Below are 26,956 nucleotides of genomic sequence, written 5' to 3'. Positions count from 1 at the left end.
ATATAATTTTATAATATGTATAATTTTTTATATATATAAAATAAAACGTACCATCTCTAAACTTTTGAATATAATTAAGAATGCTATTTAAAAAATAAAAATAAATCAGGGTAGTCGTTAGTGAAACACTTGAGACTGCGCATAGCATTTTAGATGATTGGAAATGCTAGTGGATAGCTTTTTCCAGGTATTGCAGTCCTGCTATGGTTAAAGTTGGAGAAACTGATTGTAGAGCAGCAGTTACAGTAACAACTTTATTCCCTAATCAGAAGCAGTCGGCAGTGGATTGAATGAGAGAATTCCACCCCAGATCACTAGCATTTGCAAATAAGCATATACACACAACATGCCCATGGATTTCTCACATCCTATGTGAACGTTTCCTTATGAATATGAATATGTAGACATATATATTTGGCCACAATGCAGATTTAGCTTAAATTACTTTATAGAGAGTTTTCTCTTGTTGTCTCTTTCACTCATCCGCTTTCCCTTGTTTGACATTTTCCAATTTTCTCCTTGTCGTTTAAGTCATAGCTTGGGATTTTATTTGAGAGTGATTTTATTTGTGATTGTGCGTTTGTGTGGAAGGTCGAGTAAATCTGTCGACATCTTTTGGTAAATTCACAGTCATTTATTTATTTTTTCTCAGCTCTCTTTCTGTTTTGAGTGAACAAACTCTTGATTTTTTTGATTTTATAGCCTGACTAAACTTTTTGGAGGGAACTCGCTGCTCTCTCTGCCTCTTTCTCTCCAAACTCTTTTCTTAAGGTCTTGAAGCCAAGAAGATTTATTTTTATTTTCTTGAAGAAACACACCATAATTGATTTGCTGCAAACACTATGGGTAAGCAGAAATGTGGAGAAAATCTATTTATGGAAGAAGAGGAAGTTCAAAGGAAGTTCTTGGCACAAAGGGACGGAAACACGATCGTACATTTTTCACAAATTGATGAAATGTATGCTGTTGTTCAAAAGTTTGGGGTCGGGGTGCATATGTTGGGGTGATGTATATATGTATATGTATGTTTTTGAAAGAAGTATCTTATGCTCACCGAGGCTGTGTTTATTTGATAAAAAATACAAATATATATATATATATATATATATATATTATATATTTATATATTTATATATTTTTTATTTTTTTTTATTTTTTTTTAAGAACTGTTCTCTATTTTAATATTATAAAATCTAATATTTTGCTTAATATTTGTATAGAAACTATATATATTTTTTCAGGATCCTTTGGTGAATCAAAAGAACAGCAATTATATGAAATAGAAATCTCTTTTTTTTTGTAACAATGTAAAGTCTTTACTCTCACTTGTAATAATTTTTAATTCATTCTTTCTGAATAAAAGTGTTATTATTTTATGTTTTTAAATAATAATAATAAAAAAAAGGTCTTAAAGACCCCAAAATGGTAGTGTATATCTTGAATGCAATGCAAGTAGCTTTGGTTAAAAGCATTTAAAAAGTGTAAAAAAAACCAAAAATAATATGTGATGATGATGCACTATGGACTGCTGAAATTGATATAGAAACATTTTCCCTGCAGAATTGTTAATTCTTTTATCAAATTAGATCTTATTTTTACATTTACATTTACATTAACACGTTTGCCGGATTCTTTTATCTAAAGCGACTCACGGTACATCTAAAATATGTACCGTGTGTATATGTACATATGTAAATATGTACATCTAAAATATGCATTTTAATCATTTTGTGATTTCTCACACAAACTCATGACCTTGGATTCAAGAACCATGCTCTACTTGTTCTGCTACAGAATCCCTAATGGGTCAATTAAGATAATTTGCTATGGCCAATTGTGCAACTAACCAATAGTTTTACGGGCATCCAGCAGTGATAACGTCTACTATAACCAACAGTACAGCCATTTGCTGAACTGTATATGGGAATGCCCTATAATTGTATCCCTTGTGAATCCTGAGCATCCCAATCCCCCTCGTGTGACCCTCAAGTACTCCCACCATCTCCTGTGCTCTTCTTAGCATGTGTTTAGGTGTCTGCGCTGTGCCCTGCGGAGTGATAATAGCCAACTTGCTGTTTCCCAGACTCCTCTCCCATTACCTGAGTTTTGTGTTCTCTCCTGGGGCTGAGCCTGTAAAAGAACACCGCACCCGGAGATGGGCCAAAGCCCCGAACAACAAATGCTGTCTTTGAGTTAAACGGCCCCTGTGATGGAGGAGCCATCTCTGAGGGGTTTCTCTAATCACGTGATTGAACTGTGGAACATATCCTGCATTTTTGTCTCCTCTCAGACACGGGTAGTCTCAGGTAATTCAACTTGAAAGCAGTTTTGCGGATTCAGGTTTGCATTTATTCAGTGTAAATACTGGAAGCTGGTAGTGTGGGAGTAAAAGTGCTGTCTCTTTCTTTATATTTCCCACTCACCCACTGACAGGCACAGGATGAATAAAACATTGTACAAGACATTGCACAGATTTTCTCATTGGGAAAGAGAAAACTTGTCATTAGTTGTAACACTTCCTTTCATTTTACCCAGAAGTTGATGGTAAAATTATACATTGCTATGCTTTATAAAGCATAAAATAGTTTTGCATTTGTTGTTCGTTCAGCTATGGTTACTTTAATGGGCCAAGGGTGGGTTGATTGATTGATTGATTGACTGATTGATTGATTTATTGATTTATTAAGTGCCCAGTTGAAGAAACACCCATGTATTCTTGTTTCTGTCTCATGTGAAATGACTGCACACATTCAGCTGGGCTTTTTTTTAAATGTATTCTTCTTTTCTTTTTTTTCAGTTTTTTCCTTTTTTCTTTTTCTTATGCAAACTGGCTTTGCAAGCATCCAGCTGGGCCTTTTTCCACTTCATGCTCTCTTTTCCTGGAGTTCATGACTCGTTCAAGCTCGCTTCTAATTAGAGTACTTGTTTGACTCACTTAATACATGGTTTCAGTGCCCTTCGTCTCTGCCCGAGTAAACCCAGATATGGTATGGTAACACTTTGCCATCCTTGCAGTTTACAGTACATCTCTTTATCAACACATTTGATTTTTTTTCCAGGCAGTTTCCCATCCAAGTACTAAACTAGCTAAACCTTGCTTGATCGGAAGTGCTCATGGTTGTATGGCCGTAATACTTTCAGTATAAATTTTCTTTAATGGAAATTATAAATAATAACACATCTTTTTTTCAGTGTAAAATGGAATAAATATGAACCCCTTTCACACATACAGGGCCCTATTTTAATGATCTAATCGCATGGCGCAAGTGCAGTTAGGGCATGTCCGAATCCACTTTTGCTTGTTTAACGATGGGATAAATGGTTTGCGCGCTCGGCGCATGGTCTAAAAGGGTTGTCCCTATTCTCTTAATGAGTAATGGTGTGTTTTGGTGTAACGTGTAATAAAACAATCTGAGCCTCATTCCCTTAAAAAGCCAGCTGTGTTCTCGCCATGGCAGGAAGTTTCGTGAGGAAACGGATCTGCTCGTGCACGAGGTTAAAGCACTCAAGCAGACCATCTACGGGACAAATCGTACGCTCGTTGTGGACCCGCCTATAGGCGCATATTACTAACGCGCTCTCTAAATAACAAAAAAAATATTGCCAACTGAAACCTGGTCTAAAGTCAATGGCACAATTTTTTTTGGTTATTTAAACAATCTATTTCAGTTGCCTCAAAATAGCAACGTGCCAACAATGCCCCTGAACACACCTCGTTTTCAGACCAGCACGCCCATGGGCGCACAAATGGGCGAAAATGAATTTGCTATTTAAACAATGTGGCGCAGGACGTGAAAATGTTAACTGCATTGGGCTGAAACTAGCAAAAACACTTGTTTCGCGCCTGGCACCGCATTGTGCCGGGTTTATGATAGGGCCCGCGGTCTTTACTGGCAAATTACCGTTTGGAGATCAGGACCTTATATACCAGTAAATCAGTTCTGACAATTTTTGGACAAATAGTGAAACTGAAGCACTTCTCATCCAGGTGGATGAAGAAAACAGTGCATGTTTTAAGGAAATTTCTAAAGATTGACATCACTGAGTTTACCAGTATTTTGGTATTAATGAATAGTACTATTTTGGTACTAGAGATTTTGGCATCTCTAATGAATGTAAATGGTTCATCTAAATGGTTACAGGTTCATCTTACCTGTAAAAAGATGAATCACATTTGTGTATTTGCCAGAAAAGTCAATCTGGTCATTTTTCGGTGATTTATCCAGTTTAATGTGTGAAAGGGGCTATTGACTATGTGGTTGCTCTTACTGCAGGATGGGGTTTAGATCCAAATGTTTGAGGAATATCAGTACTGTGCTGCCTTGCAAACCCTGTAATCACACTTTGACCTCCCTATATGCCCAACGTCATCCCACAATGCCCAGAGTCCATCCCCTCACACCCTTCCCATCTTCAACGGGCTACAATGAGCAGTGTTGCCAGTGTCAGTGTGGCATGGGTTTAATTAGAAGGGTATAAGGGCACCCAGCTGCCAGGTCCTATCATTCTAATGGGCGCTCATACTCTGTGCCCCTGGGGGAGCTGGCAGGTTCTGCTGCTCTCCCCACTAGCACTCCTTTATGAGCCAGGTCAGCAAAGAGAGAGTATCATTTTCTCTGCTGAAAATCCAAAAAGTGAAAATGTTTTATTTTATTTGATTTTTTATGTAATGATAAAAAGTTGAATTGAGAATTTTATTATCAGCATAAAATGTTGATTGAGAAGTTTTAAAATTTAAATGAATATTAGAATTTTCTTAGTATTTGGTTTGTCCCTCTGTTGCTTTAATGAGCGTAGCAGACATGAATGCCAAGTTTGCCAACCTGCCAATCATGTTCTCCAGCATGATTTGCGGTAGGCATGTGCCGGTATCACATTTTCATGCTGCGATTAATTGAGTGATCTTTTATCACGGTATACGGTATTATCACGATGTTTTAATTGCACATGAGAAACAGATGGATTTGGGGGGGGGGGGTGTAAAAATTTTTATAAAACTTGCATCACAAGGTGTAATTGTGATTGTCAAAACATTTGGTAACTAAACTGAATTTTATTAAGTTTAGTGACAACACCATGTTACAATGATTACATGGTACAATGACTGGTAGGCTATTGTTTGTATTGCTTAACACAAATTTAACGATTTCAATTCAATACTTGGGATTTGATTTAAATCTTGATTCAATATTGACTTATTTTGGATAAATATTAGGAAGGCTACCAGTAGATAGCCCACATGTTATTTTTTTCTCATGAAAAAAAATATCTCACATAATGCTATGTAACCATATAGAGCCCTATCAGCTGGTATTATTAAAGGTTACAAATAACTAATTAAATCAAATATAATGTGGTTTTCATTATGATAACAATTATGTAATGACACAAGTAAAAATATAATAGGCCTAAATATGTAAAAAAGTGCAGTGCACATATTCAGCAAAATACTCCTCTTTATCTATATGTTTTAGTCATCTAACATGCTGCTGGTCATTAAATAGTTTAAATGTAACGTTCTGTGACACAATTGTTCTCCTGTTTCATATCAAAAGTAACCTGCTCCGTCTTGTTTGACGGTCTTCGTGTCCTCTTTGCTCCGCGATTTTTCTCTGCGTGAGAAAACGGATGTGTGGCGTGAGCGTGTGAGGAGTCTCGCGCTGAATGCGTCGAGTTGGCAGCTCTGCTTTTAGAAGCGGGATGGATCCGGATAGATCGGCGGCGGCCATAGACTGTAGGCGGCGGCGTTCCTCCTTCCGCCATGCTGCTTCTCCATGTGAGGACTGTTTACATTAGACTAGAAGTGCGCACCGGCCGCATGCTTATACACGTGGCGATTGTTTATATCAGAGTGCGCACGTGTTTCGCGCAGCATACGCAGTATTTGTTTAAGCGGTTGATGGAAAATAAGCTATAATGCGCGTTCTAAAAATCTAAATTCGGATCTATTCTTTTTCACGGTATTTTGAAGTGCCCGCGATAACAATATCGTGCATATTCATTACCGCGATTTATCGCATTACCGAATACCGGCACATGTCTAATTTGCGGATTAACAAAATAACTTATTGTGCTTCGATGTAAGCATGAAAATATTAACTTTTGTACAAAAACTATATGCTTGAAATGTGCTTATTTAATTAGTAACACAATTAAATACAGAATCTTGAATATTTCTTATTTCATTTTCCCCTGAAACTTCTTTTTTTTCTTCTTTTTTTTCTTCTCACTTTTTCGAGTGAGATAAAATTTTACCATATTCTAAATGCCATACTTGAATTGTTATTCTTAATGCGCTTTTTGAAATTATAGCAGTTTACACAGTGTTATGAATCTCAGCTGTGCAAGTTATTAAATGTCATTTAATATTTTGCTTTTTAAGAAGCTTAAGTTAAAAATACATTTTTTGGGAGCTATGCAAAGCTCTACGCAGAAGCTTCTGATTCAGCAGATTTAGCACTTCGTGTTATTGATCGCTCTGTTGCTTCTCTGTAACCATCTGTCATGTTATGAAGGGAGAAGCCCAAAGCAAGGCTGAGGGATCCCAGAACGCTCTGGTCTAAACAGAGCACTGCCACTTCACTGGCCAGTTTTTCCAACAGTTTCTGTGCCATCTTCAACTGCAGAGCACAGCAACCTTTTAAATCCTCTGCTCAGCTGCCAGCAAAAATTTATAATAACTCACAGATACGACATACTGATTCCACACACACACTTAAACAGTATATTTTCTAAGGACTGAGTTCAGGAGTTTCAGGAGTTGAGGTGTGCTGGGTAACTAACCCCACAAAGCCCAAATGTAAAGTCAAGGCAGTGTAGGGTGAAACATTAACAGTCAGAGAGAACATACATATATACATATATTTCAAGTGTCTTGCCAAGACAATGGGACGATGACATCAAGTGATTACATGTGATTTATAAGTGAGGAACCACTGGCTAGACTCTAGTCTAAAGGTACATTTAAACGACGATGTAAACAGATTTTTTTTCTTTTGTGTTTTTTGCACACAGATGACAATGTTGTCAAAACAATCCCCAATTATGGATCAGCAAAAACAATAAGATAATGCTGTATTATGCATGTCATGCCAGTAGTTGGCGATGTTACTTTGTAAAGTAACACGCCTATAGACTGAACATGTAATATGTGTGCGCATGACACCACCGTTTTCACAAATTTGTGTTTCTGTAGTTTACACAGAGACAATAATTGTATAATTTTCAATAACTTGCACTTTGAAGGCCACCAAAACGTCATTGTCATGTAAATGAACATCCAAAACGTATGAAGTTTTCAATTTTTTGTTGAAAACGGTGTCATGTAAACGGCCCCTAAGAAAGTCAATGTAAAGAGACTCGGGGAAAGACCGAAGGAAAAAAAAAAAACATACAGAAAGGTCTTTACTTGAACTAAAATAAATATTAACTGAAATAAAATTAAATATAAAAAGAATATATATATTATTATTTTATTTCAGCAAGTTGCAACATCTCATTTTCGTTAAGTTTAGTTTAAAAATAACTAAAACCAAAACTATAGATGTTTAACATAATAACAAAAACTATAAGAATATATCAATGTCACTAAAATAATGTTATTGGCCCCAAAATAGAGCCTGGTAGGATATGGTGGATACAAGATCATGAGAAATAAAATCTATATATAATTGTAACATGTCACCGTTGTTTTCTGTCAGCAGCATCTAATCAAGCATGATTAGTTTCCTGGCTGCAGTGTGTACTCACCGGTCCTCCGGCCACCACATCTGTACCAGTTCCCTGCGGAAAGTTTTGGGGGCATCAGAGAGGGAGAAAGTGGGAACATTTCCCTGCTTTGTAGCCATCTGCCCCTGCATTTCCCTAATTGAATTAATTAGAGCAACAAACCTGACAAAATGCTCGTTAGAGCCACACTCCAGATTGTTGCGAGTCACAGTTAAGTAGGAGGGGTGAAGAAGACAGGTGATGGCTCCGCCCCAACTTGAGTGCACAATTAATTGAATATGTGACCCTGGACCACAAAACCAGTCTTATGGGTAATTTTTTTTAAATTGAGATTTATACATCATCTGAAAGATGAATACATAATCTTTCCATTGATGTATGGTTTGTTAGGATAGGACAATATTTGGCCGAGATACAACTATTTGAAAATCTGGAATCTGAGGGTGCCTTTAAAGTTGTCCATTTCTATTGGCGATAGTGCTGCATCCATTCACAAAAATAAATGTTTTATATATTTAAGGTGGGAAATTTACAAAATATCTTCATGGAACATGACCTTTACTTAATATCCTAATGATTTTTGGCATAAAAGAAAAATCAATAATTTTGACCCATACAATGTTTTGTTGGCTATTGCCACAAATATACCCGTGCAACATAAGATTTTGTGATCCAGGGTCACATATGTAATGTTTTTCATGTGTGTTTTGTTCTATATTGTGTCTGTTTGTTCAACATTTGAGTAGTAGTTTGTTGAGGCTGTTTAGAGCCTCTCAAGGTTTTTCTCCAATACCATCACTATTTTTTTTTCCCTCCTTGACAGTCTCCTATGGTTTCCTGATTGTAATATTTGAAACATGATTTTTTTTTCAGTAAAGCTGCTTTGAAATGATTTTGTAAAACATTTTATACAAATACATGTGATTGAGTCAGACTTGACAAAATTAATGTAAGTGAGTCTGATTGAGTCAATCGCTTCAACTGATTAATAAGTGTTTTTAATTCGCTAGACAGTGTTTGGGATGTGCAGAAACACGTTTCGAATATTTTAATACAAAAGGCAGGTTTAAAGCGCTTAACCCCAAAACTCTTCTTTTTTTCTTTTCTTGATATGAACTGATTATCTCTTCATAAAAGTAATAAAGTGGAGGTTGCCCAGTTTTTTTTAAAAGGTGACACAGTATAAACAGCATGACAACTGATAAATATATTTTTAAATATACAATATATAATTACATAATATGAGATGTATATCAATAAATAACTAAAGTCATTTTAAACAATATTTACTCTGCAAAATATCATTGTTTGGTGAGACCGCTGGACTTCAGAGCATTAGGATTGCAGGACGGCTCTCTCTCTCGCTGACAGACGGGATGTCTGCCTGACGGGCTGTGAAGGGTAGAGAGGATTTAGCACTAATGGCAGGGATGCTAATGAAGGCATGAATGAATAACTAAGAAGAGGAGGGATTGTTTATGAGAGCTGCAGGTGAGGTGAGGAAATGTGCAGTCGTGCTAGCAGAAGCTCTAACGACAGGCAGCTGCAAATTGGCAGCGATGTTCTGCGCTGTAGTGCGTTTCGATGCCTCTTCCCAGTTGTACTCACACACACACACACACAACTGTCACCCGGACTCATATCGTCCATCAAACTGGCATCTCAGGCTGAGTGAGAGGCTAAAAGGCCATGCACCGATTGGCGTTGGGTCGTCTCCTCACTTTAGCGCACTAGCTCCTTACCCCTTTCCTTCTCTTTTTTTTGCCTCTGACCCAGTTTTTATGTGCTGTATTTGTATGCATGTAGTGGGGGGTGGGACCTCTAGTATTGTGTAAAAGGTTTGTCTACATGCATACCATCAAGGTCATCACTTATCAAAATCTCACTCATTACTCGAGCTAGAAAAATAAGAAATTATATTGCATTTCTTGAATTTCTTTTTCTTTTTATGTTTTTGAAAGTTGTTTATGCTTATCACCATGTTTAACATCTTCAATTGTAATTTATTCTTGCAAGGCTAAGCTGAATTTTCAGCATCATTACTCCAGTCTTCAGTGTCACCTGACCCTTCAGAAATCATTCTAATATGCTGATTTGTTGCTCAAGAAACATTTCTTATTATTATCAATGATATTTTTGTGGAAACTGTGATGCATATTTTTTCAGGATTCTTTGATGAATAGAAAGTTCATAAGAATAGCAGTTATATAGAAATATTTTGTTACATTATAGATATCTTTACTGTCACTTTTTATCAGTTTAATGTTTTTTTTATTTTCTCGCTGAATAGTAGTATTCATTTCTTTAAATCATGGATCAGCAGGTGTCCATATACATTCACTTTGTTTTTACATAATTGCAGTTTGAAAATGATGTATGTACAGCATTTCACCTATTTTGTAATGAGAAATGTATTAAAACCTTTTTTGTTTTTCACCAGAACGTACAAGCTCAAAGGTTTGATGTGTGAAAGTGAGGAAATTTTAAAATAAATTAATATTGTAATATTGCATACTGTAAAATATAATAATAATAATAATACTTATACTACTACTAATAATAATAAAGTAATATTTTTTTATGCTGATTTGGCTATTCACTAAAGTCTTAGTGAGCACTGTACATTTAGCACGGACATATATTGATCGGACCAGATCATCATTGCTGGGACAGTCACTCAGTTCCAATGCCAGTGTGCACAAATACAGTGAATGTGGCATCAGGTGCAAATGGCATGGGGGAAGGTGTTTAATATGTGTGCCTTACCAGATTTGCTCATGTTCTCTGCATTTGCGTCTCTGCGAGTGAAGGCAGCAGTCAGCATCTGTGCTCAACCATGCAGCGTGATTGCATGTGACTGCTCATCTGTCTCTTGTATTTAGGGGTCTGTTCTTGTTGGAGCTGAATGAGCTTGTTTATGTTTGTTTGCTCATCTAGGTGTCCAATTTCCCATTTCCCCGTGGTTTACCCAGTTGAGTTTCTGTAACTGAAGCAAAGCAAAACTTCCAGAATAGGCACCTAATTAGTGGAATTAGCTGCAGATCAAAGAAGACAATTAAAGGTGGTACTGGCACAGGGGCGGGCATGATGCCGACATTTGCATCACAACACCGCAGCCGTGGTCGGACTCGGCAAGCCAGTGCTCCTCATTACTGCCAGCCCAAACAATATGGCTGATCGACCGGTTTGCACGTCAGACGAGTCTGCTTCAGATGCATGGACTGCTCTCTCTATTTCTCACAAGCACACACACACACACTCTCAGAGAGAGAGACATTCACTACCGTTCAAAAGTGTAGAAAGTTTTTTTGTTTTTTTTTAAATAAGTCTCTCATGCTCACCAAGGCGGCATTTATTTGATCAATAATACAGTAAAACAAATTATATTGTGAAATATTATTACAATTTAAAAGTCTTTTCTATTTTAATATACTTTAAAATGTCTTTACTGACACACTATGTGTGTGTGTGTGTGCGCTCTATGCGTGTGTGAGAATTATTTAATTTAATATTTTGTACAAATTCTATATTAATATATTAATTAATAATAGAATTTATGTATTTTCTTTGTCCCTTGTTTTAAAAATGGGTTTGTATCTTTGTGCTCTAGCTTTGATTGTTCATCTTTTGGCCATTAGTGGCTGTTAATTTTCCTCCCTGAGACTAAATTGCTGACTAGTTCTTACGATAATGTGTTGTAGGTTTTGTTTTGTATAAAGTTTGGACCAATTATGGAGGGCAACATTCTCCAAAAATACTAAAAGAATTGTTGTTGTGATCATTGAAGAACTGAAAATGTTAAGTGGAATCAGAAAGAGAATTGTTACAATAAAATCAGCCAGAGCAGAGCGCTGTCGTGCGGAACAAGCCAATTTGGGAAAGTAATTAATCCATCATTCCACTTGTTTATAATAAATGTTATATAAGACACGCACTCAGCGGTCATATCATGGTCAAGATTACAGCCGAAGAAAGCCATCTTTATATGTTTTATTTATGTGTGACATGCTTTTATCATTGTGCACCTTAAATAATCAAGCAGTTGTTTTTATTGTGCAGCATTCGTGATGACCAGACACCATTGATCTCATGTCATACAGGAGGGATGCATCGCATCAGAGAGCATCATGGGATTTATGTCTGCTGGTTTCTCTGTGCTGTCACTCAGATTCAGTGTATTGCTGTGAGCTTCAACTGAAGTGTTTGATAAATGGCAGGTCTGTAACTGAGTTGACCTCTTGTTTCTGCTGAAGTGTCATTCTTTAGTGCTCAGGAGACCCATCCACACTTACGATGGAGTGGAGGCTAGGAGTGTAAATGTTGTTCATTCACCGCTACTCTTACATTGACCGCTCCGGCTTTGGGAAATATAATATAAACGTGTTGTATGAACCACTCTGCATGAAGGATGTGTATTTAAGACTCAAAGGAGTCCTGAGGAAACATGACATCTTAAGAGTAAAGAGTTCAATGTACTGTGAAACTATATTAGTGAATTTACAAACTCACAACTTCCATCCTTTTCCGAAAAAGACCATTTATTGAAGACCAGTTCAGAAATCTCTGGAAATCAGAAACCCAAAATAATAGGTGAGGTAACGCAGAGGAGGTAGGATAGGTACTATTTTCCTAAACAGCAGATGAGCTAGTAAGAGTAAAATGTGTCTTAGTTATTCTGAGGGATTTATTTTTAAACCATATTCCTGATAATTTTACACTCTTAAAAATAGTAAAAAATTGTTTATGAAGAACCCTTTTGTTTTTAAGAGTGTAGTCTGATTTTTAACAGTTTGAAAATGAGAAAACTAAATTGAACTCAACTTATTGGAGTGCAGTAAAGAACTTAATTTTTTTCATATGTGAACACTCAGGCCATTTACATACACAGCACAATGTTTTTAGCACAAAAACTATAACTGTGTTATAATAAAAAATATATAATTATAAATTATTAAATAAAAATACTATACTGTAAGCGGACCTAATAGAGAAAACATATTTAAAGTATGGTATGACCCTTCAAACACTTCATTATGGTTTTATAATTTTACTGAATTTAATGTAATTGTTATATTGTACATTTACATTTACATTTAGCTGACGCTTTTATCCAAAGCGACTTACAATTGCTATATATGTCAGAGGTCGCACGCCTCTGGAGCAACTAGGGGTCTTGCTCAGGGACACATTGGTGTCTCACAGTGGATTCGAACCCGGGTCTCTCACACCAAAGGCATGTGTCTTATCCATTGCGCCACCACCACCCACGTGGTTACTACCTCCATATTGTTAATGTTCCGTGATGTTTTTATTAACATCCTCTCTGCAACTGCTAAAGGCCTGCCAAGAATATCTATCACTTCATACATTACATCAGTAGGGAATGATTATGATGGGTCAATTAATATGTAAATAATTGCTTTTGTTCATGCTTATGCCAAGCTGCTCTGTGCCTGCTCAAAAATCGGTGTAATGCTGCATAAAAGCCAGACTAAAATATGCCTGCTCTGATCCACATTAGCCCCTATTATAAAAGTATACTATTAAAATTGCTCTGTTTTTATACTACCTCTGAGCCTCATTGAACAGCCTTTGTAAAGACGCCTAATACCACCTTTACAGTGTAAATTTAGCATTACTTGATGCATTTTGCTGTTTTATGTATGCTGACTAATATAGTCTCTGGTCAGAGAGTCCACATGAAATACTAATTGAACAATGCACCGCTTTTTATCTTCTTCAAGGAGGGCAGAATTTTGAGACTTTGTATTTTATGAGTGTTTTAATTGTTCGTCAGCATGTCCCCTTTAGCTTCTGGGGCCATCTTTGATTGATGTTGCTCTTAATCACTATAATAGCTAGTGGAGCGTAATTCTGCCAACAGCGTTTCTCCACGCACTGGCTCTGAGAAAAGCCCCTGGAGTATGGCCTTTTTCTGTTCCCATCAGGCGATGAGAGGAAGGAAAGACAGGGTGAACCTGGATCATAGAGGAGCTGGGAGAGACAAATGAATGCCTTCTCTTCTTAATGTAATCATCAGATGTTCAGCGTTGGTCTGGGAGTGACAGATGCTGTTATAGAGAGCGTGCAGGTCAAATCTGAGCGTTTAGAGATTACACTGAGGGCATGTTACTACCTCCTCTCCTTTGTGTGGGATTTATAGACGCGTGTATTGGTGCTCATGTTCAGCTATTTAACATTTCCAAGTTGGCAGCAAGTTTTCAGAAAGCAATCACTTAACGGAAGCAACAATGTTCCATGCTTTTTCCTTTTTAAAGCTTCTCCTTATGGTGTTATCCTCGTATTTCTGTCCTCGCAATGCTTTAATTTTCCATGTTTATTTAACATAATTTCCTCATTTTCTGTCAGCTCTTTTTTTTTCTTCATCCTCTGTTTTCATTTTCCACGCTATCTCTTCATTATTGTCGGTAAATAGCACTCACGGAATGGAATTGTTAAATGTTGTAGTTATCTATAAGAGAGCAGCTGTAGCTGAACTGATAGTGGCGCATGCAGAACAGCCAGCAGCTTTGGTACCTGCAAAAGACTTCTGCGGATAGCAGAGTAAATGAAAACACTTTCAAATTGTATTTATTATACTACAATTAAAATGACTTAAAGTTTGGTGTACATAAAATATATGCTACTGTTTTTGTTAGACTGGATAGTGAGATATATTGATTTTAAAGGGATGGTTCAACCAAAAATATAATCTGTCATCATTTATTCAGCCTTGTGACATTCCAAACTCATGACTTTCTTGTTTCTGTGGAACACAAAATGAAATCACACATTCACAACAGGATTTCAAGCTCTAAAAAAAGACATACAAATAGTCAGTATTACTCTTAAAAAACATGTTTAAATGAGCAAGCAATTTGACTTTGTGTTGGAATGACAAGATTGTCTTAAATGTAAATTACAGAATTTAAATGTTTGAGTTTTGTGCAACTATTTCTTACATCAGCAGCAGTAACATTACATTTCAACAGAGGACACATTTATATATTTCTACACTAATATATATGCTAAATTTAACAGCCTTTTATACATGTTAATGTTGGTGTGAATTGTTGCATTTTACTTTCATAATTTGACATTTCTGAGTGAAACAGCATATTTTGAGAAGAAAATGTAGGCCAAGACTTGATTTAATCCTTCTGGAATTTATTAGAACATTAAAAAGGGGTGTTAGCAAATTTTCCTTCGGTCTAACTCTATTTGGTTAAGTCTGTGGCTTAAATAAAAAAAATCATGATTCATAACCTACTGTCGGCTGTTGGTAGGTTATGAATCATATTTAGACAAGTTTCATCCTCAAAGACAATAGACCTATCTGACATAATGACAGGTGCTTTTTTATTTAAGAAGATATTTTGAAGAATGTTGGTAACCAAAGGGTTGATGGACCCCATTGACCCTGTGCGGCCCATCAACTGTTTGGTCACCGACATTCTTCAAAATAGCTTTGTTTAATTTTTAGCAGAAGAAAGAAATTCATACAGGTTTGGAACAACGTTTTGGATGAACTATTCCTTTAATGGGATAACACTGTATAATATGTAAGTCTATATCCCACTCAAAATGGCATGATTAAGATGATATATATAAAGTTGATTTTTTTTTTTTTTAAACCACACATTATTCTCTCTAACATTCCACTTATTTAAATATAGATTTTGCAATATCACTGCACAGTTTATATATAAAGATATATCGTAGTGCCTATGAGAACACACGATTAAGAGTTGATTCAATTTTGGTGGGAGAATGTGTGAGTAATGAATATAATTTTATATGTATTTACCTCCATTTTCAGAAAACTGAGACTTATTTTTTTAAGTGCATGGGCTTTGATTTTATTTCTGGAAACAAAAGACATTTCCTTCCTTGTTTAGCTGACTGCATTGTTCAAAAACACACTTAAGGAAAAGCCTGTCTCAGCTTTTCAGCCACAACGCTCTGCTGGCTTTTACAGCAATGTTGTCACGGTACAATGGCCCAGGTTTTACTCCCTGGGTCATAATCCATATCTCTTGACTGTCATTTAATTAAATGCCTAACGGCTTTTCCTTTGTGTGCGGCCCACGCCCCGGCTGGTGGAGTGGTACGCTGTGATTTGGCAGGCCATCAATCTGCGGCCGTGTGAAGGGTTCTCCCTCCGTCCGGCCAGCCCTGAAAGATGAATAGATAAATGAAGTTTCATTATGCTCCAGTGTCACCTCCTCCACCTTCTCCTCCTCCCATGAATGCAAATGCAGCAATGCTGAGGCTGTTCTCTCACAGGCGATGCCCATGAGTTGTGTCTCCGGTAGTTTTGCAGTGGTAGAAATTAAACAGCACACCCAGAATTATATTAAGTAAGGAATAATGTACAGTACAGCGAAGTTGAACCTGACAAAAAAACAAAGGGGTCTTATACCACCCTGAAGCAGTTTGTTTACCGATATTGACTGATGGACTTTACATTAGCTTAGTAAATAACTAAATAAATTGACTTTCTGCTAGCCCAAGCAGTGTTTGGAGAATCTGTTTGATTGTTATTTTTGCAATGCCATATAATGTTCATCAGTATTGGTTTTAAAGCACTAATATAAGAGTCTTCAAAAAGGGATCTGTGATGGTACTGCAAGAAAACAAGATTAATTTCAACCAAAGCTGAAATTAAGAAGCTAAAGTTTCATTGATCTTCCCACATTAAAATGTATTGAGTAGGATTTAAATTTAATGACTTTTTACATCAATAATGATTGTTTTAATGACTTTGCATTGCAAGCATCATAACAAAGAATGCACATAAATTAATATGGTAATATATGCATGTTATTATAAGCCAGACTTACAATGCAACACTATTTTATCTCCATATGTCTACCAAGACAGGCATGGGAAAACTATGAAGACCCATGAACTATTACATATTGTTTTCTAAAGATTAAAATAGTATAGTTTGAAGTTAAGAAGTTTCTTCAATGGCATCAAGCTGTAAAAAGCGTTTAGTTTATAGAACATTTATTTATTGCTAGCTGCTAAGGCATAAAACTAATGACTTTTGTTATGCCAGATTCCCAAACATATTCTGTTTTTGTTGAATTTAATTTGTCATTTTGGAGTCAAGAAGTTTTGTTGTGAGTAATGCACAGAATGTGAATGAGTGCGTGTTTTTAATGGCTTTTGGCATGCACTCCACTTTCTTAGTTTTACGTTTTTCACTTTTAGGAAAACATAAACTGCTTATAGTAGAAAATTGCTGAAATATATAGTTATTCTGTCCGAAAAAAATGCAGTATGTCTCCCCTCACAACTGCACTGAAATATTCATTATCGCAAAATATGTATTTTACAGGAAGCTCACTCTCTGATGAATTTTATATCTTCCTGGTCCAATAGTAATTAGTCCAGCCAAATAGCAGGAATTAGCGGTTTGTAAAATCTGGTGTGTGTTGTTTGCCAGCTGGAGCAGATGCTCAGACAAATCTGAAAGATAGTCTAAAGCTCAAAAGAAGAGAGAAAAGATGGTGGGAAAGAGGAGAAGAACCGTGCGGAAGTAAGATATGCTTCCTGTTTAAAAACAAAAATATGAAGGAAACTGAAAACAGAGAGAGAGAAAGTGTGTGAGTAAGTGAGTGAAAAGAACACAGAAGAAAGAAATTAGATTTAGCCAATTAGGGTGGGAAGCCACTGGTAATTATCTCTCAGGGGACCCCAATGAATAGTTCTGCATATGGTTTACATAACAAGGAGGAAAGGTTTTCTGCCGCCTCTCTCCCTGTTTGGTCAGACAGGACGTGCCTGTATATTTGCATCAGTGCCGTAGAGCCCAAAGAAGAACTTCGTACACTGCAGTTTCCTGACAGTTACTACAGGACAGTGAGGTCAAATGTCTGAGACCACGTAGAAAATCTCATTTAAATCTGTTAATAAACAAAGTTTTGAAAAATGTAAAAGAGAAAACATTATGTAAAATGAATAAGAAATAATCTGCACTATTTCTAGGTCACTAATTTAATAAGCAACTTTGTGGCATTGATCATGTGAAAAGAATCATTTTCAGTACACTGTGACAGTAAATGAAATATACCATATACAAAATTCTGTTTTTAACTTAAATTATTTTGCAGATTTGTTTTAATTTGCTTTAGTGGTCTCATGTTTTAGTTGGACCCCCCCACTCTACAGTATGCCATTTTGGGTTAAAAGATTACAGAATTTAAGCATAATTCAAAAGCCAGTGTATTTGCTATTTTTAAGTTTATAGATGGAAATTTATGATAATCCTTCTGTCTTTGGTTTACCGCAAGAGAACTTTTTTTCTTTTTTTTTTCTTGATATGCATGCATTCCTGTTTCACTCAACTCAGTTGGACCGTCAGCTTTGAGGGTGCTGTTGGGCCCTAAGTCTAACTTGTTAAAATAAAATGAAAAAGTTAATTGCACAATACAGAATATATATAATTTTTTTATGTTCAGTTGTGCAGTACAGAGAAGAAGTTTCAAAACCAGTCTTTTGACTATCTAAAACAAGACCCAACTCAATTTATACGTTTTTTTTTTGGTTTTTTGGGGGGGGGGGGGTTGCTTTCAGCTCTAAATGTGTGATGAAGAGCACAGATATTCATAACTGGCGGTTATGTTATATTTTTTTATTTCTCTGCTGGTGCCTTTGATGGCAAAGGGAGAATTAACGTGTTAGGTTTGCTTCCTCTTTTATTAAAGGAGGCTTAATTTAATTAGTCGCCCATTATCAGGACCCTCTGCTGCTGTGCGAAGGTTTCCGTCGCTCCAAGGGAAAGGGAAGTTAGAGTCTCCTGGTCTCCAAGGAGGAAGTGTCCTTTTAATCAGGCTTCTGTTTGCCTTCCATTAGCATCTGTCTTACTCCGACTAGAACCGTTGATGTTGTTGTAGACACACTGCTTGCTCACAAAATACATCCTTTGTTTTCTGAATAGAATTTAACATGGCAACAGAAATGTATCTGCATGAAATAATACTTTTTTTATTGTTGTTTTATTTAGTGCTGTCAATTGAATGACAAAGGTAATCAAATGTACTACATGATTTGCTGATTTCATTAATCAAATTAGTCACAAATAAGTCGGTACATCAATAATTTGCTAAGAAAAGCCCCCAAATGAAGATTTTTCAAAGACATTACTTAATGGCAGATGTATTCATTGTATAGGCGTGACAAAAAGTGAAAATAGTTCTGTCTGCTTGCAGAAGGTGTTTTGGCTCTGAGGTAGTTGAGAGAATGTGTGTCTCCTGGAGGGTTTCAAGGGCTCAGGACAGAGAAACGTGCGTCTGGGGAGTCGGGCAGCCTCATTCTGTCAGGATGTGGACGGTCATTAGAATGTATATGCTGACAGCATTCACTCACAGCCTTCAAACTAGGCCAAATTGACCAGTTCCCTCTCCAAAACAGACACAGCAGGATTCCTCCTCTACTGCTTTTGAAAATAAGCCTTTGATTGTTACCACCTACAGGAAAGAAATTCATAAAAGATCCCTAATATTTTAATTGGTTCACCTAGATGAGTTTAAATGGCGACTTTGTTATTCACTGGCTCTCAGATTTTTCTACTGAGAAAAAGACCCTAGTAATCTTTCCTAGTTTCTTCTGTTGAGTTTCAGAAGTGAACCGAAAATATTTGTCAAGATACCAGAAGTTTGTAGCCTTATTCTCTTAATGCATGTCAATAAATTAAATATTTTTTTACACGATTTGTAAATTTGTAAATGATGTAAATATTGAATTTAACTTATTTATTTATGCTTATTCCCTCAGTTTTTACATTTAGATAACCATTGCCATCACTTAACATTTAAATGTGATCTCTGTGTGTACATACATACATACATACATACTGTACATACTACACACACACACACACACACACACACACACACACACACACACACACACACATATATATAAAAGGAATAATTGACGACAGGCGGTTGAATTATTAGAAGAATAATGCACACTGAGGTGGTAATACGGCTACGACGCGAAGCATTGTGCATTATTTTTCAATAATCCAACAGTCAATTATTCCACTTATACTGCGTATACCAGATCTCAAAACATGATGATGTATTTAAAGACATTTGTCAGGTTTTCGTCCTTAAAACGCTCTTGTGTGTAGGACTATTTTATTACGCATCTCATCTCAAGCCTCCGTTGCTAATTCCAGAATGTAATTTTAGAGCTAGTAGCAGAGGCTTCTGCCATTGATGGCAGACTAATGCAGTAATTAGCCTAATGGAGAGAGAGAGAGAGAGAGAGAGAGAGAGAGAGAATTACCTGAATCTGTGCATTTCTCAACAGTGTTCGGCAGCAGCGTCTATACTAATAGCAGAACTGTAAGTTGATCTGCTCCAAGAACCGAGCCGTTATTACCTCGCTAGTGAAAAAAGCCACGTATCTTTTAAGTTGCTAAACTATTTTACTGATACAATCATCAGAGCAGCGCTTACAACAGGTTTCTGTGCGAGCATGTATCAGTACTGTATGTGTGTGCGTTGGTGTGGGAAAGACAGCTGGAAAAAGAGAGTGCCTTCCATACATAATACTACGTACTTTTGTGGCAAAAACGTGGAAATAATTTGTTATTTTATCCTATTGTTTACTATATTTATTTGCTTAGTCAGTGTCGCTGTGGGGTTTGGTTCTTTTGCTGTTGTAGGCTGTAAAGACCTTTTTAAATAACTAAAATCATTTGGCCGAAGTGATATGGAACTGTAATGCATTTAAGACCTGCCTGGAACGATATTAGCTTTTCATATCGGTCCGTCCCTGTGTAGATAGAATTTTAGGAAAAACATCTGAGATAAAGTTGATAGATAAATAAAATATTAAAATTTATGCATTTGGCATATGTTTTAATTCAAAGTGACTTCAAGCATTCAATGTAGACATTTTATCGGTTCATGCATTCTCTAAGAAATTGAACCCATTCTCTATTGTTAGAGCACCTGAGAACTCCTGAGCAATTAAACAGCAATAACACTTTCATCTGAGTGATAGCTATGCAGTAATGTTTTAGGACTGTCACTTTTACTGTCCCTACAGCGAGTAGAAGTTTATTTTGTTGTGTGATGCCGTTCTATAATGCAATTATGAGCCAGGTGTCACTGGTATATGATAAGATATTTTTGTGCATTGTGAAGAACTCAAACCATAGATTGAGTCAGCTGACAAAACAAGCAATGTTGAAAGCACTAAAGAGACACAGTGCCTTCGAGAAGTCAGCCTAAAGATGCCTTAGTTATATTTTAACATTGAAAAAGTTACATGAGTTTTAAAGAGACTGGTAAACCCCCAGCTGAGGATACTAACCACTTTACATATAAATACAGCTTAGCCTGCAGCCCCCAGTGTTTCTTCAAGTGGAGACATTGTTTTTTCATCCTCTTGAGCTCATTTGAGGGGCCATGCTTATCATTTTCCTCTTGCGATGCTTGAGACTTCTGGGAAGAGCGTTGGAGGCCTTACCCTCTGACACCACGCACCTCCTCTAATACCACCCCAGATTCTCATGAGGAAAATGGGGGAGTCCAGACAAGAGGCCCATTGATTAGCCCCAGACAGCTCCTAAAATGGGGGTAATGGTCCTTATGATAATCCATTTAGAGAAAGGATGACGAGGTGTGAGTGGAAGGACATAATTCATTCACTATGTTGTGTCACACACATTCAGGGCTTGACTCAGATAGACGTGTGTCTGTGTGTTTCGTGTTAGGGTCAATGACATAATGGTATTTTTATTTTATTTATTTTTTACCATCTGGATCTAGTTATTCAACAAAAGATTAAAGAATAAGTGTATGACATACATTTACATGTATCCTTTTTAATGGGGCTAAAAGTTTAAAACAATGTATTGGTAGTGTAACTGTATAAAAAAAAAAAAAAATCTCCATGCCTTAAAACAGCTTGAATTTAACTCTACACTTGGTGTAGATGCTGCATATTCATGTGGAACCATGAATATGCAAATTAGCCTTGCATGCCTCCACTTACTCACACCAGCTCAGAGATCCACTCAGTCAACTTTACTGTGGTAAACGCTGCACAATGGTATCGCTCTTTACGATGTCGGACACATAACAGTAATTAATATGATTAGCCTTTTGCTTGACTACATTATAAAACAGTTAATAATGTGTTGCTTATTTTACACAAACCATGTTCCTGTTCGCCATCTCAGTCTGCCTTATGAAAGTCAACATCCTTAGAAATGCTTTGAACAACTTAGAACGTCAGTGGAGAAAGGCTTTTAGTTCATCATAACATCGTAATATACATCATATACATAAATCGCTCGCTATATTGCTAATTATACCCGATTTTCCACATCAACAGAAAAATATTTTGGGATAACCTGGCTTCTCTTGAGACTTCCCTGCTGAGTGAGCTGTATATATATACAGTACCAGTCAAAAGTTTGGAAACATTACTATTTTTAATGTTTTTGAAAGAAGTCTCTTATGCTCATCAAGTTAAAAAAAACAAACAAAAAAAAAAATAGTAAAATTATGAAATATTATTACAATTTAAAATCATGGTTCTCTTTTTTAATATACTTTAAAATGTAATTTATTTTTGTGATGCAAAGCTGAATTTTCATCAGCAAGTACTCCAGTCTTTGGTGTCTTATGATCCTTCAGAAATCATTCTAATATGCTGATTTATGATCAATGTTGGAAACAGTTGTGCTGCTTAATATTTTTTTTATAACCTGAGATACTTTTTTCAGGATTATTTGATGAATAAAAAGTTAAAAAGAACTGTATTTATTTAGAATAGAAATCTTTTGTAACAATATACACTACCGTTCAAAAGTTTGGGAACAATAAAAATTTTTTTTTAAAGAAATTAGTACTTTAATTCAACAAGGATGCGTTAAATTGATAAAAGGTGATGGTAACGATTTATATTGTTAGAAATGTTTTTATTTTGAATAAATGCTGTTTTAATGAATAAATGCTGTTAACGTTTTACTCATCAATGAATCCAATGAACCCCTCAAGTATTCCAAAAATATATATTAAACAGCACAACTGTTTCCATCATTGATAATAACTGAGTATCAAATCATCATATTAGAATGATTTCTGAAGGATCATAAGACACCAAAGACTGGAGTACTTGCTGATGAAAATTCAGCTTTGCATCACAAAAATAAATTACATTTTAAAATATATTAAAAAAGAGAACCATTATTTTAAATTGTAATAAAATTTCATAATATTACTGTTTTTTTTTTGTTTTTGTTTTTTTAACTGCAGGCTTGATGAGCATAAGAGACTTCTTTCAAAAACATTAAAAATAGTAATGTTTCCAAACTTTTGACTGGTACTGTACATGTTGTTTTGTACATCTCTACTATAGACACACTGAATAGCTTCGGTCTGTCAATTTATAGCAGTGCTAAGAAATGTTGTTGTGTTTCGGAAATTATTTACTCACTGATGCACTCATAAGTGGCACAGCTTCTCAGTTCCTTGGACGCTTTTACCATTATGACTCATGGCCATGAGTAGCAGGGCCTGTCTAAAACTGACCCTCGAATGACCTGTAATAACAACTGCTAACACAACTCTGTGAATCACTCGTGTATGGCTCATTTAACAGTACTGTCCCAAACAACAATCTCATAATTCATGTGTGAGAGACAGACTCAGAACTAATTTAAACAACTCCTCTGTATTGAAGAACTCTTATTAATGGGATAGTTTACCCAAAAATTTAAATACAGGTTTCTAACAACACAAGTGTTGTTAGTTGTCATGGTTTCTTGACATGGTTTCTTCATGGTTACGCACCTGTTCCTTGTCTCGTTAATTTCTATCTCTGTGTATTTAAGCCCTCAGTTTCCCTCTGTTATTTGTCTCCTGTTAATGCTATTTTTCAAGTGTGTAAAGTAGAGTTCTCAACGGGTCGGGTCGGCCCGACAAACCCGACGGGACCTGCAGTTTCGGGCCGGGCTCGAGTTGAAAATATAAGCAAATGACTCGGGTCGGGTCGGACCTCGGGCTTAATCTTTTCCGCTCAGTAAAAAAAAAAAACAGAACATCTTTAATCATCGCTGCTGTTCACCGTAAAGAAAGTCTGGCTGGTGGAAAGTAAACTTGCCGCAGGTGAATTCACCGTCGCTACTACAGCCTATTTATATATTTAAAGTTTATTGTTTCAGTTGTTTGTATTGTTTGTATTGTTAAAAGGTGTGAACATTAAAGGTTGATTTTAATTCCCGTCTGCTGGTCATGATAATACGTGTATGAGAAAAAAACATTTCGACGCGCCGTCAGGCCGCGGGCCGGGTTCGGGGGGCAGATAATTCATGTTGATGTGTCGGGTTACATCGGGTCCGGGCTTTAAAAGCCACGGGCCGGGTTGGGTCGGGTTGCAATTTTCAGGCCCGTTGAGAACTCTAGTGTAAAGTTATTGGTCTTTTTGTTGAATAAATCTAGTAATTCTTCGTTCGTTCTGCATCATGCATCTCTTGTTGGATTAGACTTCATGCACCCCTGACAGAATGAGGAGGTGTTTGCTATGCTAAGTCATCGCTGGTTAAGCCCAGCTCCAAGTCGTCGCTGGTTAAGACTAGCTCCAAGTCGTCGTCGTCATCGCGGATGGTCCCGTCCAGCCTCTCTCTTCTTCCTCCTACAGCAATACAGTACTTCAGCTTAATCTCCATTGTCTCACTTCAGCCACTCGGATCTTCCAACTGTTCAGATCAGCTACATAGATCCTACTGGGGCTTCTCAGTCATCTGCTCCACCTTTGCCTGTGGATCCCTTAGTTCCCAATCAGTCTTTAAGCCCCAGGCGCCAACTCGGCCCTCCTACCCATCGGCTCCACCTTGGCTCAACGTTCCCTTGACTTCACCATGGACTGTTATCCCTCAGGCTCTGCTGGGCTCCCTTGTCCCTCTGGTTCATCGTAGCTCTGGCTCCACCTCTGACTTCCGAGGCAGCAGCTGCACCTCGACACCCCTCTGGCTAAGCCGGGCTACTCCTTAACTCTGGTTCCACTTTTGTCCTCACTCCCACCATCTCCGCCCTGGTCTGCCATGCTATGTCACGGTCACGTTTGGATTTGTTGTCTTGTTTAGGTTCTAGCCATGGTTTTCATTGTCTCTAGCCTGTGGTCTAGTTCTTTATTAGTTGTCATGGTTTCTTATTAGTTACATTCCTGTTCCTATTTAAGTCTCGTGTTAATGTTATGTTCATGTGTAGTTTTTGATCTTTGTGTTCATTAAAAGTTTTGTAATCGTTCTTTATGTGTCACACATCATCCTTGGATTTTACACTTACCCCTGTTGATGAGTAAATGATGACATCATTAAAAAATTTGAGTAAACCATACCTTTATGATAATGGCTGCAGCAGCACATCGTAAAATGTTGCTTTTATATTAAATCTGACACTAGTGGAATGGTTTCTAGCACTCATCTGAGTCACGAGCGGCTGTGTAGCAGGCAGAGCACTTGCATGCCGCTGTTTTAAAACAGTGGGCACCTGTTGTTTTTGTAGTAGCGTAACTAATAACATCTTGATCCCTGTGCTGGAGGATGTACCTCACTGTCTGCTGTTGCAGTGCTAGCAAAAGGTGAAAAAAGCAGACTTGTAAAAGAATAAATTGAGGGGTTGCTTTCTTGTCCCTCTGCTCAGGCTCCATTAAAACCCTCTTGAGTCTTCCAAACATGCTTATGCATGTGTTAAATGAACATGGACCCCACAGTTAGCAAGCTTAAGCCCCTAAGGGAAAGGTAGCTTGCTAATGTGGCTCATTTTCCTGTCACTACATTGGCAGTAATGCCTCTAAATGCCTCCCAACACGAACTCGTTCTCTCTCTACACAAGTCTCTTTTCAGCTGCACACCAGATTGCATGGTCTATCTAGTTTTTTTTTTTTTTAATTGTATTATTCTGCTTTTAGTAAATGAGCTGTATACATCTTAAAGCTGTAATTTTAGTACCGGCGTATTTCACAAATGAATCTCCAATGTGGCTGCAGCAGTTAACATTGGCTCATTTTGCGAATCCATCGTAACAAAGCAATCGTCCAAAATCCATCCTCCTCACTAATGTATAACAATTTGGTGCTGTACTCCAGGTGTTTAGGAAAGTGCTGTTGTGTTTTTTGGGGGGGAATGTAGTGTTTTAAGAGAAAATTACATCCAAGTGTTCTTTTTTATGGGGAAACTTTAACCCCATTATGCCTAACTGTATAATAAAAATAATGTTAATATAAACCACCATTCAAAAGTATGGGGTCGGTTAGATGTTAAAATGTATGTTTTTGATAGAACTCTCAAATTTTTTTTTTACCAAGGCTGCATTTATTTGATCACAAATGCAGTAAAAACAGTAATATTGTGAAATAGTATTACAATATTAAAATATATATTTTTAAATATAGTAAAACAAATTAAAAACTCCTTTGATAGCAAAGCTTAGCAAAGTCTTTGGTGTCACTGTCACATATCAATCTAATATGGTCATTTGGTTCTCAATAAATATTTCTTACTGATTTAAATATTTGAAAACAGTTGTGCAGCTTTATATTTTTGTGGAAACAGATACTTTTCTTTTTTCAGGTCCGAACTGTGTACAGTTCCTTCCATGTCCTGATTACACCACTCTCTATGGATTTGCATAATATGCCAAAAAACTGTCTTTGCTTTTGTGTTTGGGAAACAAAACCAAGCCAGACCACTTATTGAATTACAAATTCAAAACTATATACCCGTTTTGCTGTCAGAATGCAGTTCTGTGATTTTTATTTTTTACTTTTTTTAAAATATGTAGTACATCTGTGTCAAACTTTGGTTGTGGTCAAATCTTCAACAAGATTTGCTTGTGGTATGTCCTGGGTTTTGGTGTGTTTGTGTTGCTGAGCAAAGTGGTAGTGCTTGATTTTGGTGTGTGTGTGTGTGTGTGAGAGAGAGAGAGAGAGAGAGAGAGAGAGAGAGTGAGAGTGAGTTTGTCTGGGAAGGTTAATGTTTAGCTCTGTTCTGTTTTCACTGTTTGCTGAAGCTGATAAGCGGTGAGGTCAGCACAGTGAATGTGTCCAAGAACTGCATTCTGCTGCATATGACTTCAATCAATATCATAATTGCAGTGAAATCATGCCTGCTATGACATATGGCCAAGTTGAGTCAACAACACACACAATAAAACAACGACCCTAAAGATATTGACGTTACAACACAGATAAT

General features: G+C 36.7%; 1 protein-coding gene and 1 long non-coding RNA gene across 3 annotated transcripts in view; one reads left to right on the top strand and one right to left on the bottom strand.

Annotated features, from left to right (window-relative positions):
• erbb4b (erb-b2 receptor tyrosine kinase 4b) overlaps positions 1–26,956 on the top strand; it is a 310,282-nt gene that overhangs the window by 13,020 nt on the left and 270,306 nt on the right. The window lies entirely within an intron of this gene.
• LOC309502272 lies at positions 18,302–22,090 on the bottom strand. The gene is made up of 2 exons (XR_014207220.1): positions 19,631–22,090; positions 18,302–19,591 (listed from the first exon to the last, which is right to left on the bottom strand). It is a non-coding gene; the product is annotated as an uncharacterized lncRNA (long non-coding RNA).

The sequence above is a fragment of the Leuciscus leuciscus genome, assembly GCF_965113295.1.
Source record: "Leuciscus leuciscus genome assembly, chromosome: 7".
Lineage (NCBI taxonomy): Eukaryota > Metazoa > Chordata > Actinopteri > Cypriniformes > Leuciscidae > Leuciscus > Leuciscus leuciscus.
The sequence above is the reverse complement of the archived record's forward strand: the minus strand, read 5'-3'. Positions and strand labels throughout refer to the sequence as shown.